The sequence below is a fragment of the Cryptomeria japonica genome, chromosome 5 (genome assembly GCF_030272615.1).
Source record: "Cryptomeria japonica chromosome 5, Sugi_1.0, whole genome shotgun sequence".
NCBI lineage: Eukaryota > Viridiplantae > Streptophyta > Pinopsida > Cupressales > Cupressaceae > Cryptomeria > Cryptomeria japonica.
Window position 1 is genome coordinate 552483620 of NC_081409.1, and position 16412 is coordinate 552500031.

Below are 16412 nucleotides of genomic sequence, written 5' to 3' on the forward strand. Positions count from 1 at the left end.
TATTAGCATTCTTTGCCTTCAAAGGATACAAGGTATATCAAATGGACGTCAAGTTTTCTTTCTTGAATGGTAATTTGGAAGAAGTCTACATAGAACAACCAAAAGGTTTTTTTGTTGTATGATGATGAAACTTTTGTATGCTGATTGAAGAAAGCATTGTATGGTTTAAAGTAGGCTCTGAGAGCATGGTATTCAAGGTTAGATAAGTATCTTAAGGAGAAAAGTTTCAGAAAGGGAAGCATAGATAGTAATATGTACATCAAAGCAAATGGAAATCATTTGATTATTGTTGTTGTATATGTGGATGATATAATATCTGGAGGCAACAAGGATATCTTGTGTAAAGAGTTTGTTGATCAGATGCAATAAGAGTTTGAGATGTCAATGCTTGGAGAGCTATCATATTTTCTTGATTTGCAAATTTCACAATAAGATAAAGGAATATTTATCTCTCAAACCAAGTATGCCGGAGATATGTTGAAGAAGTTTCAGATGGAAGACATCAAATCGGTAAGTACCCCCATGGTGACTGGATGCAAGTTGAGCAAGGTTGATGAGTCACTGGAAGTGGATCAGACCCTGTATAGATCCATGATTGGTAGTCTGTTATACCTTACTACCTCATGACCAAATATAGTGGAGGCAGTACGTATGGTGGCAAGATTTCAAGCTACACCTAAACAGTCAAATGAGAATGCAGTTAGAAGAATCTTTAGGTACCCACAAGGAACACTTAATTATGGCTTATGGTATCCAAAGCAAGGAGATTTCACTTTATAGGCCTACACCAATGCTGATTGGGCAGGTTGTATTGGTGACTGGAAAAGCACAAGTGGTGGTGAATTCTTTTTAGGTGACCGGTTAGTTTCATGGCACAATAAGAAACATGATTCAGTCTCCTTATCTACTGTCGAGGCATAATATATTGTTGTTGCTACATGTTGTTCTCAGGTGTTATAGATGAAGCAAACCCTCAAGGACATTCAGATAGAAATATCTGACCTTATTTCAATCCGGTGTGATAACTCAAGTGCAATCAACATTTCAAAGAATTCGATTATGCACTCAAGGACAAAACACATTGCTATCAAACACCACTTTCTCAGAGAGAAGCTTGCAGAGCAAGAAGTGAAGGTAGAATATGTTCCTACAAGTGAACAAGTTGCTGATATCTTCACAAAACCTCTACTGGTAAACACATTTGAATATCTAAGACACAAGTTAGGATTTTTCTCACCAACTTTATGCACTTAAATGTGTATGGAGATCTATGGTTCAGGGGGAGTTCATAGCCATATATTTTCTGACTGTTGGACCATATGCTAGACATAGAGGGAGATCAAACGTCTGTATGGCAGTACAGACTGGTTTGAAGCTTTGGGCAATTGTATATACAATTTATCTATCTACCAAAGTCACAATAAACTTGACCAAGAGAGTAACTTTATCGGGGGAGAATGTGCTCATCAGTCTATGTTTGTGGTTGTTTTTCAGTGTCTATTCAATTTGTACTTAATAAAAATTATAAATTGGACCGCAGGGTGAAAGGGAAAAGTAGTCTATCCTACCGGGAGATAAAGTATAGTAGTTCATGAATTACCTACAAAGGGGGGAGACCTCAGAAAGCTACCATGGCCCTTTGTCATTGTTGTTAAAGGGGGAGAAATTTCACAGTTGGAGAAAGAACCGCAGTTGGAGATAGTGCATATTGTGAGCCTAGGTTGTGGAGGTTAACCCGACAATATGGGTGTTGAAATTAATGCCAAAGGGGGAGATTGTTGGCATTGTATTTTCATTGATGTCAACTGGTAAGTATGTTAACTGATATGCAAGATATTGTTACCGACATTGGAGATTTTTGGCATGTTGATGTCAATTGGTATGGGATGTCAATCGGTAAGCAAGCAAACCCAGTAAGTGGAGTTCGATATAACATGAACTAACCGATAGAATAAAAAAGTGTCACGTGGACTCCAGGTGGCAAACGCATAGTGGTAGGTGAATGGCGTGTCAGCGAGGCAGTTGTTGAGTAGGTTGATATTAAATATCGATTGCAAAAATCATGGATCAGTTGCAGAGGATTGTGGCTCAAAGTAGATCGAAGGGAAAATATTTTATTCTTTGACATCATGATCGAAGCAGGATATTTGATCATCTTGTTGGTCTGGATAAAGAAACTTATAGATGATTTATAAACTTCTAGATCATTTATTGTGATTGACAAAATCAAGACTGATGAACAAAGTCCAGTTTGCTAGATATAGTAAATGCTCATAGGAAAACTACAATAGGATAGAGATTTTTGTTGTACTATTGTAGGTTATCGATTCAAGAAAGATGAGATCTGATTTGATATGGATCGAGGTCGGTGAAGAAAACCCTAAGTGCGTAAAGTTTGATTTTTTGTTTTGGCAGGAAAGCATATATATAAATATGCAGATCAAAAACTTAAGTATGTTGATAGAGGATGCTTGATGAGAGATTTATGACAAAGTGAAACTCTATGAGGCAAGAGTTGATCAGTCTGAGTGTGATAGAAAATATTGAAGCGATTGAGTGTTGGAGTAGAACTAGTAAGGAAGGTTTAACTGACAAAGGTTAAGGTAACTGGTAAACTGTTACAGAGGTAAACAGTCTGTTAAACCGACAATATCTGAACTGGTAAGATAATAGCAGAGAGTAAAAGAGAGCATAGTAAATTTAAGAGAAGATCCGACAAGGGTGAAACTAAGTTGTAGAGGATTCAAAAAGTAAGAATAGAGGACCGGTAGAAAAGAGAAGCAGTGTAACATAAAAGAGTTCAACCGACCGAGTGAATAGTTTCCAGGTGTTACAAAACTCATTTGTAACCAGGTCTTTATCATTGTATTGATTTTATATCTCATTATATTTCATTGAGTGGGTGCTTAGTGCAGGGGTTGGTGCTCCTTGAGTTGGTGCTCAAAATAGAATAGGGGTTGGTGCTCCTTTTGGTAGGTGCCCATAAATTGCTAAGGGTTGGTTCTCCTTGGGTTGGTGCCCTAAACATTGTAAAACTGTTATTTCACTATGAGGCTGGATTGGAGCAGTAGATCTCCAACAACTTTTCTCATCGAGGTTTTTCCCATATTGGGTTTTCCTCTTATATCCGGTGTTATGTGATGTGTTCTTGTATGTGGTTGCTTGTTAGGACTTTCATTATCCAACCTGTTGCACACATTGATTGAAATTGTTTATAATCACTAATTCACCCCACCTCTCAGTGATATCTTATGTTCTATAGTAAGAACCCTATGAAATCCAAGGGAAAGCTACCAAAAGGGGAGATCCTAATCAAGTCAGTAGCCATATGGAAGAAATGATTGTTTTTGAGACCATGGAAAGGAGCACAGTGGAGGATTGTGGCACTTATTTGAGCCAAAGATATGCTGATCATTTGACAAATGTGCATATGTGTTTGATTAGATCTTAGGGTAACTAGTCGTTAAGTTAATTTCTATGTTAGTTATGATTCAAAAGACTCTTTGAAGGGGCATGACCCCTCACTATATTATAAATATGTGATGTAATCATTGGAAAGGATCATCATCATCAGTAGTTTTATCATACAATCTACAAAGACTTTTTATTTTAGTATTAGAATCAATGTTTTCATTTCAATTGTGTTGTGAAAGATCTTTTATTCAAGATATTTGTTATCTATGATTTTCATTTCCAGTGAATGAATGCTATCTTAAATTCTCTTATGAAAAAATTTCTTGTCACCATAATAATCTGATGAAATAGGATACATATGTGACAACCTTATCCTTATGTTCTTTCCAATTGGTCTTTTCAAGGGAAAGTTAAACTCAATCAGACTCATTATTGTGGTAGATAGTAACTCAAATAATATTGAGAGTTAGATACACTGACAAATCCATCTAAGGGGTGGATTTAAAAAAATGTTTCATAGGGTTATACATGAAAGTCTAGAAGAGGGTCACTCTATAGCCCCAAAAGGAGAAAGCACTGGTTAGTTACTTGTGAAAATTTCATTCAAAACACATATTATTTTAGATTACAGTAGAATATATAAGTAGGATATAAGAGTAGGAAGTAGGAGAATCAAGAAGTTAGAAGAGGTTAAAGAGTAAGATAGTTTATCTCAGAAACATATGCTACTTTGAGATAAACACTAGAATTAGAGTATAGTTTAAACACAATCTTCTATAAAAAGAATCATCCTGAAGAACTGGTTGGTGAATAGGTACACCCGCCTAGGTCCTACAGAGCCTAAAGTGTAGGGATTTAGTAAGCCTAAGTATTCACTATGCTCGTTGGCCAAGTTAGTTGGAAGGTTTAAGCATAGAACTTGGCATACTCTTAGAAATTTCCAATCTGTTGATTTGGGGACGAACAATGACCTTCTTCTATTTGTTGTCCCTAGTGTTGTCTACTTGAGGATGATACAAAATGTTGACATCTCTTTTGATCTCTCCCATATTTTCTCAAAAGGCATGTGTCCCTTTCTTCCATGGTGGTTTCCTATCTTTGGGGGATGAGGACAATTCTATGCATAATATATACATGATATACATTATTTATCATAAAAAAAATATTGACCTCATAGTTAAGCTAAACAAACCGTGCTTTGTGTTTTGTGTTCATTATCCTTTGATTTTTCCACTCTTGGGGGATAATTATTGTGATAACATGCTTGTCTTTTTGGGTGTATCCTACCTTACATCAATTACTCCCAACAAGGTGTACACAATCACTTTAACATGGGGGCATACACTCTACTTAATGATTCTATCTTTTGCATATCTTGATACTTAATGATTTGTAATTTTTGGTATTTTTATTTTCATGACTCATAGTAAGAGAGCCTTACGAGTTTTTAGCCATGGTTCTATCTTTCTCTCTCTCTCTCTCTCATGATCTTCCCTTTTACCTTATCATTAAAGTTGTAAGATCCTAAAGTCCACTGGGGGCTTGGTTTATCTTGCCTCCTTGATGACTTGGTGAAAGTTTTTCAATGTGAACCCTTTGTACTTTACCGAGAGTATGATTGACATCATACTCCCACTAAAATGGGGTCTAAATGTAGCATCAAAAAATTGCAACCCTTTGCAATTTTGATTGCATTGGGTCCCTACCTTAGCATTTGCGCCTCTTGGCTTGCTTGGGACCTGATTATGCTCATGCCCCTTCCATATGGCATCTTTTTTGACATTTCGTATGCATAAGGCACTTGATCCTTGCCCCAAAATAGGACAGGACCATGACACCACACCATGGTCCTTGTTGGGACCATGGTGCCATGCCATGGTCCTCACTAAATTGGGCCCTCTTTAAACCCATTTTCATATCTCAAGTTTGAGTGGGATTCCCCTCTTTGTGTTGGCTTATGTCATAAAATTAGCCAATTTTCTCGACGGGAAAGTATATAAGGAGGATTTCTCCTCTCATTTGATAATCATGAAGAATCAAGAAGCATTGAGCACACACATGATATCAAGCAATTGAGCATTTTCAGTATTCCTTCAAGCCTTGGAGTAGCAATAATGTCAAGATTCAAGCATTTAAGTGGAGATTTACATCCTATTTCATGAAACCCTAATTCCATGTGGAGGCAAGCAAAACTTCACAAGGAGGTATCATCATTCAATTTTCAGTCATAATTCAACATCTCCCTCAAAAGGATAACCTTTTCTTTCAATCATTTCAATTACATTTATTTCAATTTTATGGTTAATTCTAAAATAGGGGTTTGACCTAAGGCAAGCCCCTATTCCCAACGTATTTCCCCTTTTTTTGAGTGTGCAGGAAATAGGTACAGAGTTGTACTCTTCAAAATAAGCTTCATTCACAAAGACGAAACAACCCTTTTTGGCGTGTGAAAAGTTCGGAGGACTGTTGTGATGCACCATGGTATCGACTTTTTAGGAGCTTTTTCGAGGGTCAAATCCGACTCAGCTTATACTACTCAGATCCAAGTGCACACAAAAATCTTGCATTTATAGCTCACTATTTTCTTAGTTTTACCTTCATTTTTGAGCACTTTACCCTAATTCAATATTTAGTCCTTATCTAATTTATGACTAAATCTAGTGGATTCCCTTCTATCTTTTGAATGTAAAGGTCTAAAATCATAAAATGAGTGATTTTCATCCTTCTTTGGGTGGAAATCCTAATTTTTCCCCTTTACAGGATGAAGGCTATGAATGAAGAGTTAGATCAAATTGAGAAAAAATAGACTTGAAAGCTAGTCCCTAGACCAACATATAAGAATGTCATTGGAATAAAGTGGGTGTTCTGGAATAAGCTGGATGAAGATGGCCGTGTTGTAATAAACAAGGTAAGATTGGTATGCAAAGGTTACACAAGTTGAAGGCATTGATTTTGAAGAGACATACACTCATGTTGCCATAATGGAAGCTATTAGGATGTTTTTGTCTTTTGCAACATATAAAGATTTTAAAGTCTATCAAATGGTTGTGAAGTCAACATTCTTGAATGGGGAGGTAACAAATTATTAGATGCCTACGATAGTGTTTTCATTTCCCATACTCTAAGGGAAGGTAACAAGGTTGCTGACCTATTAGCTAATGAGGGGGTTTATTTAGAGGAGGACACTAAATATATCGGAGAAGCTTCTTGTAAGAAGGATGTCCGGGCGCAATTATTATTTGATCATGACCATGGTTCAAGTTAAGTTTATCATTACTTTTCTAGGTCCAGATATCAAAGACAGAGATTAGAGTTATGTGGAGTGTCAGCTGATGATCATTTTTAGGCATTGTGATTATGATCACCGGTGTGACGGGGCTAATCATAATAAGTGTTGGTTCATTGTGACTATTATTAAAGATCTCTTCGAAATCAAGGAAATTTCCCTATTTTTCGAGCCCAACATTCTGTTCAAGAGTCTGCGCTTAAGTCCTGGTTTTCAGTTTTTGAGTAACTTGTGCTCTGTTGAAGGCCTCGACCTGAATTACAACATGGGAGGCAATCTTAATCGGAATGAGCCCTTTGACTGTGATAATTGGAAAAGTGAACGGAAAGTTTGGCGGAGGCTGCATGGACATGGTTTCACATACTACATGGAAAAATTGCATGGTAGTAAAAAGTCGGTGTCTCAAGGTTTCACCAAGGGATGGAACAATAACAAAGTCACTCTGTTTGGGGAGACTTGGAAGCATTGAGGCCCACAAATAGCCCCTACTTAGTTGTATAGGATATTTAACATCATCCTATTGCTCTATGATATTCTTATGGGAGAGACATATTTTAGGAGAAAGATCAACATCACTTTTCAAAAATACATCCTTAAGAGGAAGATTTGTAAAAGAAGTTTTAATAATCTTTTCTTCCATGAAAGTATCCTCATGAACAATTGAAGATTTAGGAGAGGAATTATTATGGTTCATTAGGGCCTCTTCTTTAAAAGATAAAGCTTGATAAAGAGGACTGTCATCCACATCAACTTATTTTATCATAAAAGATTTTTCATAAATAGGATTTATAGAAGGTAAAGGTTCATAAAGAGGATTGTCATGCATGATAATATCCTTGTGAGTTTTTGGAGATTTACATAATGATTTAGAGGCAAGGATGAAGTCATCAAGATTTCCATCCAAAATCTCAATGTCATCACTGCTAAATGGCTTACACATCATGTTGATTAGCCATTAGAAAAATGATGGTTTAGAAGATGAGGGCATAGGATAAAGGAAACCACCAAGAGCCTCCCCAAGTTCTTCTCTACTATATACTTTTTTAAAAGGATAGTCATCATAAGCAAATGGATTATGAAAGGCACAAAATTCTTGTAAAGAGTAATTAGACATTTTGAAAAGAAATGCTAACTACAAACACACAAAATGCATAAAACATGATTTTTAATATTTTTATTTTAAATAAAGCTATGAAATGAAAGTATCTAAATATGAAAATTGGATCTAAAACACAAAATAAGAAATATGCAAGTGCAAGAAGAGTTGAGTTCAATAAAATGTAATGGATGGAAAATTATGGTTTCACAAATTATGCTTTGTAAACTAGGAAATGGCCTAATTTTCACAAACATTACATTAAAAGGAGGATGAACTCAATAGATCCAACCTCAATTCTATTAGGAAGAGGGTCAGATGCTGATTCAATTTCTATTTCCCATTTTGTTTGAGTTGAAATTATGTTTGAATTAGGTTTTGAATTCTAAATAAATAACAAGCAATGAGAAGTTGAAATGAAATGATGAAAACATAATGTTGCAGAAGCCAAATAGAGCTATAAACTGGGATTTGAGCAAGAGAAGAGGATTGGAACCTGTACCTAAAAAATTGGCCTAATTTTTCAATACTATGGTGGTGGTCACCATGGTCCTTCAACTACAAACATATGCAGCTTGGGTCTTTTTGAAAATAAGAAAAGATATTGAGTCCACTGGTGACAAGAAAAATTGTTTGGGACCAGGGCGCCTGTCACCCTGGTCCTACACTTTTGGCTTGGTCTTGGGCATCTTTAGAACTTTTGCAAAAGCCAATTTTGTTTATTTTTGTCTCATTTATCCCTTTCCACCTTCACAACTCCTGAATCTATCACTTACATACCAAAAGAAGGGAAATTGTGTTGTGGATAGGGGTTTGCCTTAGGCAAAACCTTGGGTTTGAAATCAACCCTAATTGAAATAGAAATTCATAAGGGCTTCACTTAGTGAAGTTGGCTTATATCACATGTGTTCATGACATACTAAAGAATCCCCCTATTTTCAAAAAATATTGCCCTTAACTCCTTTTTTGTCACCCCCTCTCAATACACAACCTAATTTAAAACCCCCCAATTTTCACCAAATATTATATTTTTTCATAGCCCAAATTCAAAATCCCCTATTTCACCAAATAGGCAATATATTGTTAAAGATTTTTGGGATATTAAAACCCCCAATATGAATGCACGTGATATGACATTTCCTAGCCAATGAAGCCACAGTGTAGAAATTGAACTTGAACTGAATAAGAAAAGCTTTCCTTTTGAGGGAAAGGCTAAAATGCTTGAATGAAGATGATTTTACCTTCAATACGTGGTGCAATGTTCTTAGGATAATTCCTTCATGTGTTGATGCAATAACATAAGTATTCACATGAAATCCATCATAAATTCATAATTGAAACATAATGTGAAGATTCCTTGATTTAATTTTCTACTCCTTGAATCAAATTTACTATCGAGGAAGAATAATTGCCCTTAAATTGATGATAATGCTAGCTCATGCGATTAGATTATGAAAACTAATTAAGAGTGATGCATTATATAGGAATTTCATAATTAAAATAACCTTTAGGTTGACTTAGAATTGATTAAATTTGACACAAAGCGAGATTTGAACATTATAATACTACCAAATGAAGCTCCCAAAATTTGGGGAAAAAGGTACGGGACCATGGTGATAGCACCACAATCTGGCTGACTTTTTTCTAATTTTGTAGGGATACGAGATATCGTGATTATAAAGTTAAATCAATCATGGTCGGTGTTTAGATATGTGAAAATGTTCTTTAAACATTGAAATTAGGGTAAGATTAGAATTTAAATTAATATAAAAAATAATGCAGGGTACAACTAGAATTAAGGACCCAAATAAAAGTGTAATGATATAATAAAGTGGAATAAGACCCATAAAATTAATTTAAATCAATAAAGGTCCTATAATGCATAGAGGAAAGAGAAAAACTAAAATAGGTGCTAGGAGAGTGTGAAATTGGACACACTAGTAAAGGTGTATAGTATACAACACTATACTATTATGAAAGTTTAATTGGTAATAAGACGTGGAAGGGATGAAATTGTATCATTGAAACATACAATTTTAAAATCCCCTTTAATGATTTGAGCTAATGTGATGCATGAGTAGGTACACTTGATGTGTGAATGTTTCAATGACTACAGGTTTAGGGCATCAACTCCACCTAGCTCCATAGGTCTAAGTTTAGCCACATCCCTCACGATGATTAACAAGAGATAACACAGTGGCTAAATACCTCAAGCCAAAAATCGTGTCGCTTGATTACAAAAATTACCTTGATTTTACTATTTTTATTATTTTATTATTTTGAGCCTTGACTACAATAGTTGGTAGCTTTCTGAAACCCATTCATCATGTTAAGTTGTCTTGTAATGACTTTTTGTGCATATTCAATCAAGTGAGGTGTGTTGTCAGCATATTGCATTCTTTAATAGTAATTCTATATTTAAATATGAAATATGTCTTAAATGCATTGGATGGAATTGAGATTTAAATGATTATTTTTTAGGGTTCTTTAGGGAGTTTATTGGATAATTGAATTTTAATTTGTTTTTTTATTACAATATTCTCACTCCTAAAAATGAGTTTATTTTTAATTATTGAGTTCATTTTTTAACACTTAGAGCATTTTTAATGTTCTCTCAAAAACTCTATTCATGGAGTCTCCTGGATTAAAATGCGATGGGTATGTTCTTAAAAGATTTGGTTTACAAAATCCTTCATGATGTCTTAATCTTGTGGCCATTGGCGGTGAGTGTGGATTTTGCTTTGGATTTGAAGGTTTTACTCCAAGTTTGAGGTAGGGGTCTTTATTCCTCCTTGGATTTTCAAATTGAATCATTTTAGTAGTTTGAATAAATATTGTAGAGTGATTTTGAACCATGCTATGCCTTTGATATGGTCTCCTTGTGATTTTTTGATTGTGGTTTTGGGAAATCAATGTAAAAATGAGGTGTTCTTGAGAGATTCTACCTAATTTTAGTGGGAATATTGTATGGGTGTTTTAATTATTATTTTTAAGTTTCATGAGGTAGTTCCCAAATGTGTTGGTCCCTAATTTTGGCCTCCCATACTTAATTTTGGTCTAACTTGATGCACTAGGTAGCTTCCTAGAGAAAAATCCTACAACTACTTCCAAATTTCCATATTTTCATGTAGAATTTTTCATTTACCAATTTTATTTTGCATTTGCTCCCAAAATTTTGCAATTGGTTGCTCTAAACTAAGTTTTGGGTTTTAACCTTCTTCGGGAGTTTGATGAGTTGTCCCACCTTCTGGCCTTGGTGGTTGGGTTCAATTGACTCATGGTATGATGAGTTATGATGCCATGGTATGCTTCCATTATATTCCATAGGGAATTTTCATGTGTATTGGTGTTTTGAGATCGATCCGCGATTAGATTCATGATTAGGAGACCATGAGGTTTCTCCTTGAGTAATGATCTTGTAATGAATTGTGAACATGATCTATTGTGATATTATTATGATGATTAATATGGGTATATATGCATAGTTCTCATTCATGCATGAGCCCCATGTGTGGGTGTTATATTATGTTGATTTGCATTGAGATTGTTGATGTTGCCTGACCTATGCCTTTCTAGGTGGAATGAATTAATGACTATTGGTATGAGAAATTATTATGAGTGCTTGATTACTTATGAATAACTTGGATAAATATCATTGTGGAATTAAGTGGATTTGTTCTCTTGGTAGTATGGATGAAATGACATTACGTAAAGAGGTAATTGATGTAATTGAGGATATGGAAAGTGAATCATTGCATTATGTTATATTTTGATACCTAATTCAATTTAATGGGATGAGCCAAGGTATAGGTACTAGAGTGGGTCATGGAGGTGGATGTCATTAGGGACCAGGGGCCAAAGTGGTTGCTAGGATAACCCAATGGGGAGTGTGTAATGACCACCAAAATACCCTAGAGAAAATAAGCTAACTAACATCTAATGGAACACCTTTTTTTTTTCATTAACAACTAACGTAAAATTTAAATAGCATTTATGCAATGTGAATAATCAGACATCAACTTATTATTAACATTTAAATGGAGGGAACAACGTTTGCCTGTGGAAATTTGAAATCGGGAAATTGCGGGAATAGTGAGGCTGGATCCTCTGGTTCTGAATCCACTGCAGCTCAAGGACAAGCAATGGATGATGAGGATGGGAGACAGGATGGGGATCCACGGCTACAGGACCCTCCTCCTGACCACAAAAAGTTGAAAGATTCCCAAGAATCGAGCCCCAAGACAGTGAAAGTTGACTCAGAAAATATCAAGGAGGGGCAAGTTTCCAAACCCTGGAGTAGTCTTTTTGCAAGGAAAGCATATGGAAAACTGACTGGTAAATCGTCTTTCCCCTTTGTGAAAGATATATCAGATAATAAAATGGGTAAACTTGCTATTGAGATTCCCGATTTAGTTTTCGATCATAGCATCTCTTTAATGGCTTTTTCTCTGGTGGGGAAGTTTGTTGGACCTAGACCTAATATTGAGGATGTTAGGTCTTTTGTTAAGAGAAAATGGAGAATGAAAGGTCAGGTTGATGTCTCTGCCCTACCTAGAGGCTTTTTTGTATTCTCATTCTCTTATGGGGAAGATATGGAAGCTGCTTTAAGTGGTGGCCCCTGGATGTTTGGTAAATCTTCTTTATCTGTGAGAAAATGGTCTCCTAACATGAAACTCAATGACTCTTTCTTTGAAACTGCTCCAGTTTGGGTAAGGCTACCAGGGTTACCGTTGGAATACTGGGTGGAGGATGTTTTCTCAGGAATCACGAACTCCTTTGGAGAGCTTGTTGTGATAGATCTAATAACAACAACTTGCAAGAGATTGATTTATGCGCGTATCTATGTCAACATTTCGCAGAATATGGACCTTCCTAATACTATTGATATAAGCTCCAAACTTGGATTATGGGAATAGTCAATAGAGTTCGAATCACTCCCCTTTGTGTGATTTTCTTGGAAAAAAGTTGGTCACTGGGCTAAGGATTGTCCCAACAACCCTAAAAAACTTGTGATAACAAATATCCACAAATAGGTCTGGAAAGAAAAGAATAATAACAAAGAAGGTAACAAGTTAGAAGGAAAAAGTGGAAGCTCTGTCAATATATCAGAACCATCAGAAGGAGATAGAATTGACCTTCCTAAGAATCCCCCTATGAAGGAGAATAAAAAGAATGAAATCAGGGAGTTTGAGATCAAAACAGTCAATACCTTTGAGGCTCTACAAACACAGGAGAAGGAGAATGAAATAAATGAAGAGACACTTGAAGATGGTGAGATTGAGAATATCACTGACTCTCATCATGAGGTCTTCAAGATTCTATATCAAAAAAAGATGAACAGTGCCTAGATGAATTTGAAGAACATGAAATTAAACTTGGAAGGAGCAACAAGTTTGGATCGCCTCAGGTAAATTTAAATGCGTTATTCCAAAATATTGGAGTTGATATGCCTACATCATCCCAGAAAAGAGGAGAACTATGGAGTAATATGCAAGATGAGCCTAGAGTGGAACAAGAAGAAAACATAATAGGAAATGGAAAGAAAATAAAAACTAAGAAGGTAGGAGGCCTTAATGGGGTGAAAACCAGAACCAGGTCCAAGGTTGATTTTGGTGCTTCAAGATCCCCATCGAGACGTAAAACTATGAAATGGCATAGGGACCAGGAGAGCAAGCAAAACATAGCTAATGGAAGGCAACGAACTATAAAGGAATCCTGCCCTCACGCTTCCAAATGAAGGTAATATCTTGGAACATCAGAGGCCTAAATGGTCTCAATAAACAGGATATATTATGGAACCTCATTCGAGATCAAAATCCAGATATTATCCTGGTATATGAAATCAAAATGAGTAAAGAGAAAGTGGAGAAATTAAACTTCTTTAAAATTAGAGGAGTTTGTGGCAGTAGCTCGAATGGAGCATCTGGAGGGGTAGCAATTTTCTGGAACATGAAAACCATCGCTGGAGAAATGATTGATGTAGATGGAAATATTTTATCCTTGAAAGCTAAAAGCATCTTTGATGGAAAGGAATGTGTTATTACTAATATCTATGCCCCTAACTCCAAATCTGCTAGAAGCAAATTCTGGGATAAAATTCAGCAAAAAAGAAAATATTTCCCTTTGAATAGCTGGGTTGTGATGGGAGATTTCAATACTCCTTTGCAAGACATTGATAAATATGGGGGTATTCATGCTCAACCAGACAACAGATCTGACTTGATGAACTTTATTAATATCAATGCTCTCATTGATATGGATCTCAATGGGGTATCCTACACATGGTCTAACCGAAGGGATGGTGAAGATCCCTTGTCACCAATGATTGGATTCTTTCCCATAGATGCTCCCTTTCTGTTATTAATAGAATTGGTTCAAACCATTATCCCATCTCTTTTGTTGCTGAGAATTTTAAGAATAATCAGAGCTTCCCTTTTCGGTTCGAAAAGATGTGGATTTCCCACCCTAATCTTGAAAAATCTATTGCTAACTGGTGGAATATTGATGTAAATGGAACTGCCATGTATAAAGTTGCCAAAAAACTTAAAAATATCAAAGTCAACATTAAGTTATGGAACAAGAAGGTCTTTGGTGATATTTTTGATTCAAAGAAAAAGCTAAAGGAGGAGCTGGATCAGATCCAAAATTCAATACAGAAAGATGGCTATCAAAAGTATTCTAAAGCCATGGAAGATGATGTTCTAGTCAAACTCCACAACATTATTTCTAGGGTAGAAATCTACTGGAGGCAGAGATCCAGGGCGATCTGGCTGGAGGTTAGGGATAGAAACACTAAATTTTTCCACATGACATCTTTAAAACATAAAGCAGCGAATAGAATTTCAAGACTTATTGTAGCGGACAAAACTCTTCTTAATAAGGAGGAAATCAGGGATGAAGCTGCCAGGTTCTTCAATCAGCTCCTCAATAGTAACAAGGACATTGATCATACCTACCAACACAATTTGGTTAATATCATTCCTAAGATCATTAATCCTATTTAGAATAAGGCCCTATTTGCTATCCTATCTGCTGGAGAAATTAAAAAAGCTGTCTTTTCATTTCAAGGGGCTAAAGCTCAGGGTCCTAATGGTTTCCCTATGCTTTTCTTCCAGGAATTCTAGCATATTATGGGAGAAGACATAGTTAATGCAGTCAAATAATTTTTTGGAGCTAGAAGAATCCTTAAGGAACTCAACTCCACGTTTATCGCCCTAATCCCTAAAGTTGCTGGGGTGGATTCTATGGGAGAATTTAGGCCAATAAGTCTATGTAACTCTTTCTATAAGATCATATCCAAAGTTTTGACCACTAGAATTTTGGTTGTTCTCCCCTTCACCATCTCTGAGGAGCAGAAAGGTTTTGTTCCTGGCAGGCAGATTTTGGACTCTATCATTCTTGTGCATGAGAACATTCATTCCCTCAATTTTTCTAAAAAAGAAGGCTTCTTGATAAAGTTGGATTTGGCGAAGGCTTATGATAGAGTGGAGTGACATGTTCTTTTCAGAATCATGGAGGCTTTTGGATTTGATGAAAAGATAACCAAAATTATCAGAGAGCTGATCACCACTCCTATGTTCTCTATTCTGATTAATGGATCTCCTACAAAATTCTTTAAAATGTCAAGGGGGCTCAGACAAGGAGATCCCATATCTCCTCTTCTCTTCACCATTTTGGTTGAGAGCATGAGCAGATTGATTCACAATCTGAAATTGAGTAAAACCATCAAAGGTCTTCAACCTTCCTCTGCTAATGTTTTTTGCTCTCATCAACAATTTGTTGATGATACTATCCTAATGGGATATTCTTTTGTTAGGGAGGCTGAGGCCTTCAAAACTGCTCTTAATTCCTATGCTTTAGCTACTGGTCAGCAAGTCAATTGGGACAAATTGGCTATATATTTCATGAATACTCCGGTCATAAGGCAACATAAAATTGCTAAAATTATTGGTTGCAAGGTGGACATGCTCCCTTCCACATATCTGGGTCTTCCCTTGGGTTTAACTCCCCCAAACTCCTTTTGGAATATGATTATTGATAAATTCAACAAAAAATTAGCTGGGTGGAAGGTTCTATTTTATCTCAGGCTGGGAAATTGCAGCTCCTTCAAGCTACACTCCAGAACCTCCCTGTTTATGCCCTCAGTTTATTTGGTATCCCGACTAAATTTTCTGAAGCTTTGGAAAGAATCCAGAAGAGATTTTTATGGTCAGGAGTTGAAGAAAAAAAGAGGATATCCTTGGTTGCTTGGGATAAAGTTTATAGACCAAAGAACAAAGGAGGGTTGGGGATTAAAGCTCTTCTAGCAAAACAATTATGGAGAGCTTATGATACCAAGAAAGATTAGAATCAAATATGGTTTGATAAATATATTTAGAATCAACTTATCCAATTGGTCCTTGACTTTGAAGACATTCCTATTGGATCCTTCATTTGGAACAGTATTATCAAATCTATAAAAGTGGCCAAAGCTGGAGCTGGATGGGTCCTTGGAAAAGGTGACAAAATAAGGTTTTGGGAGGACCCTTGGATGAAGAATGAAGCTCTTTATGATCAAGACAATAGTCAAGTTATTGAGGAATGTAAAAGGAGGTTTGGGCTTATGGTGTGTGATTA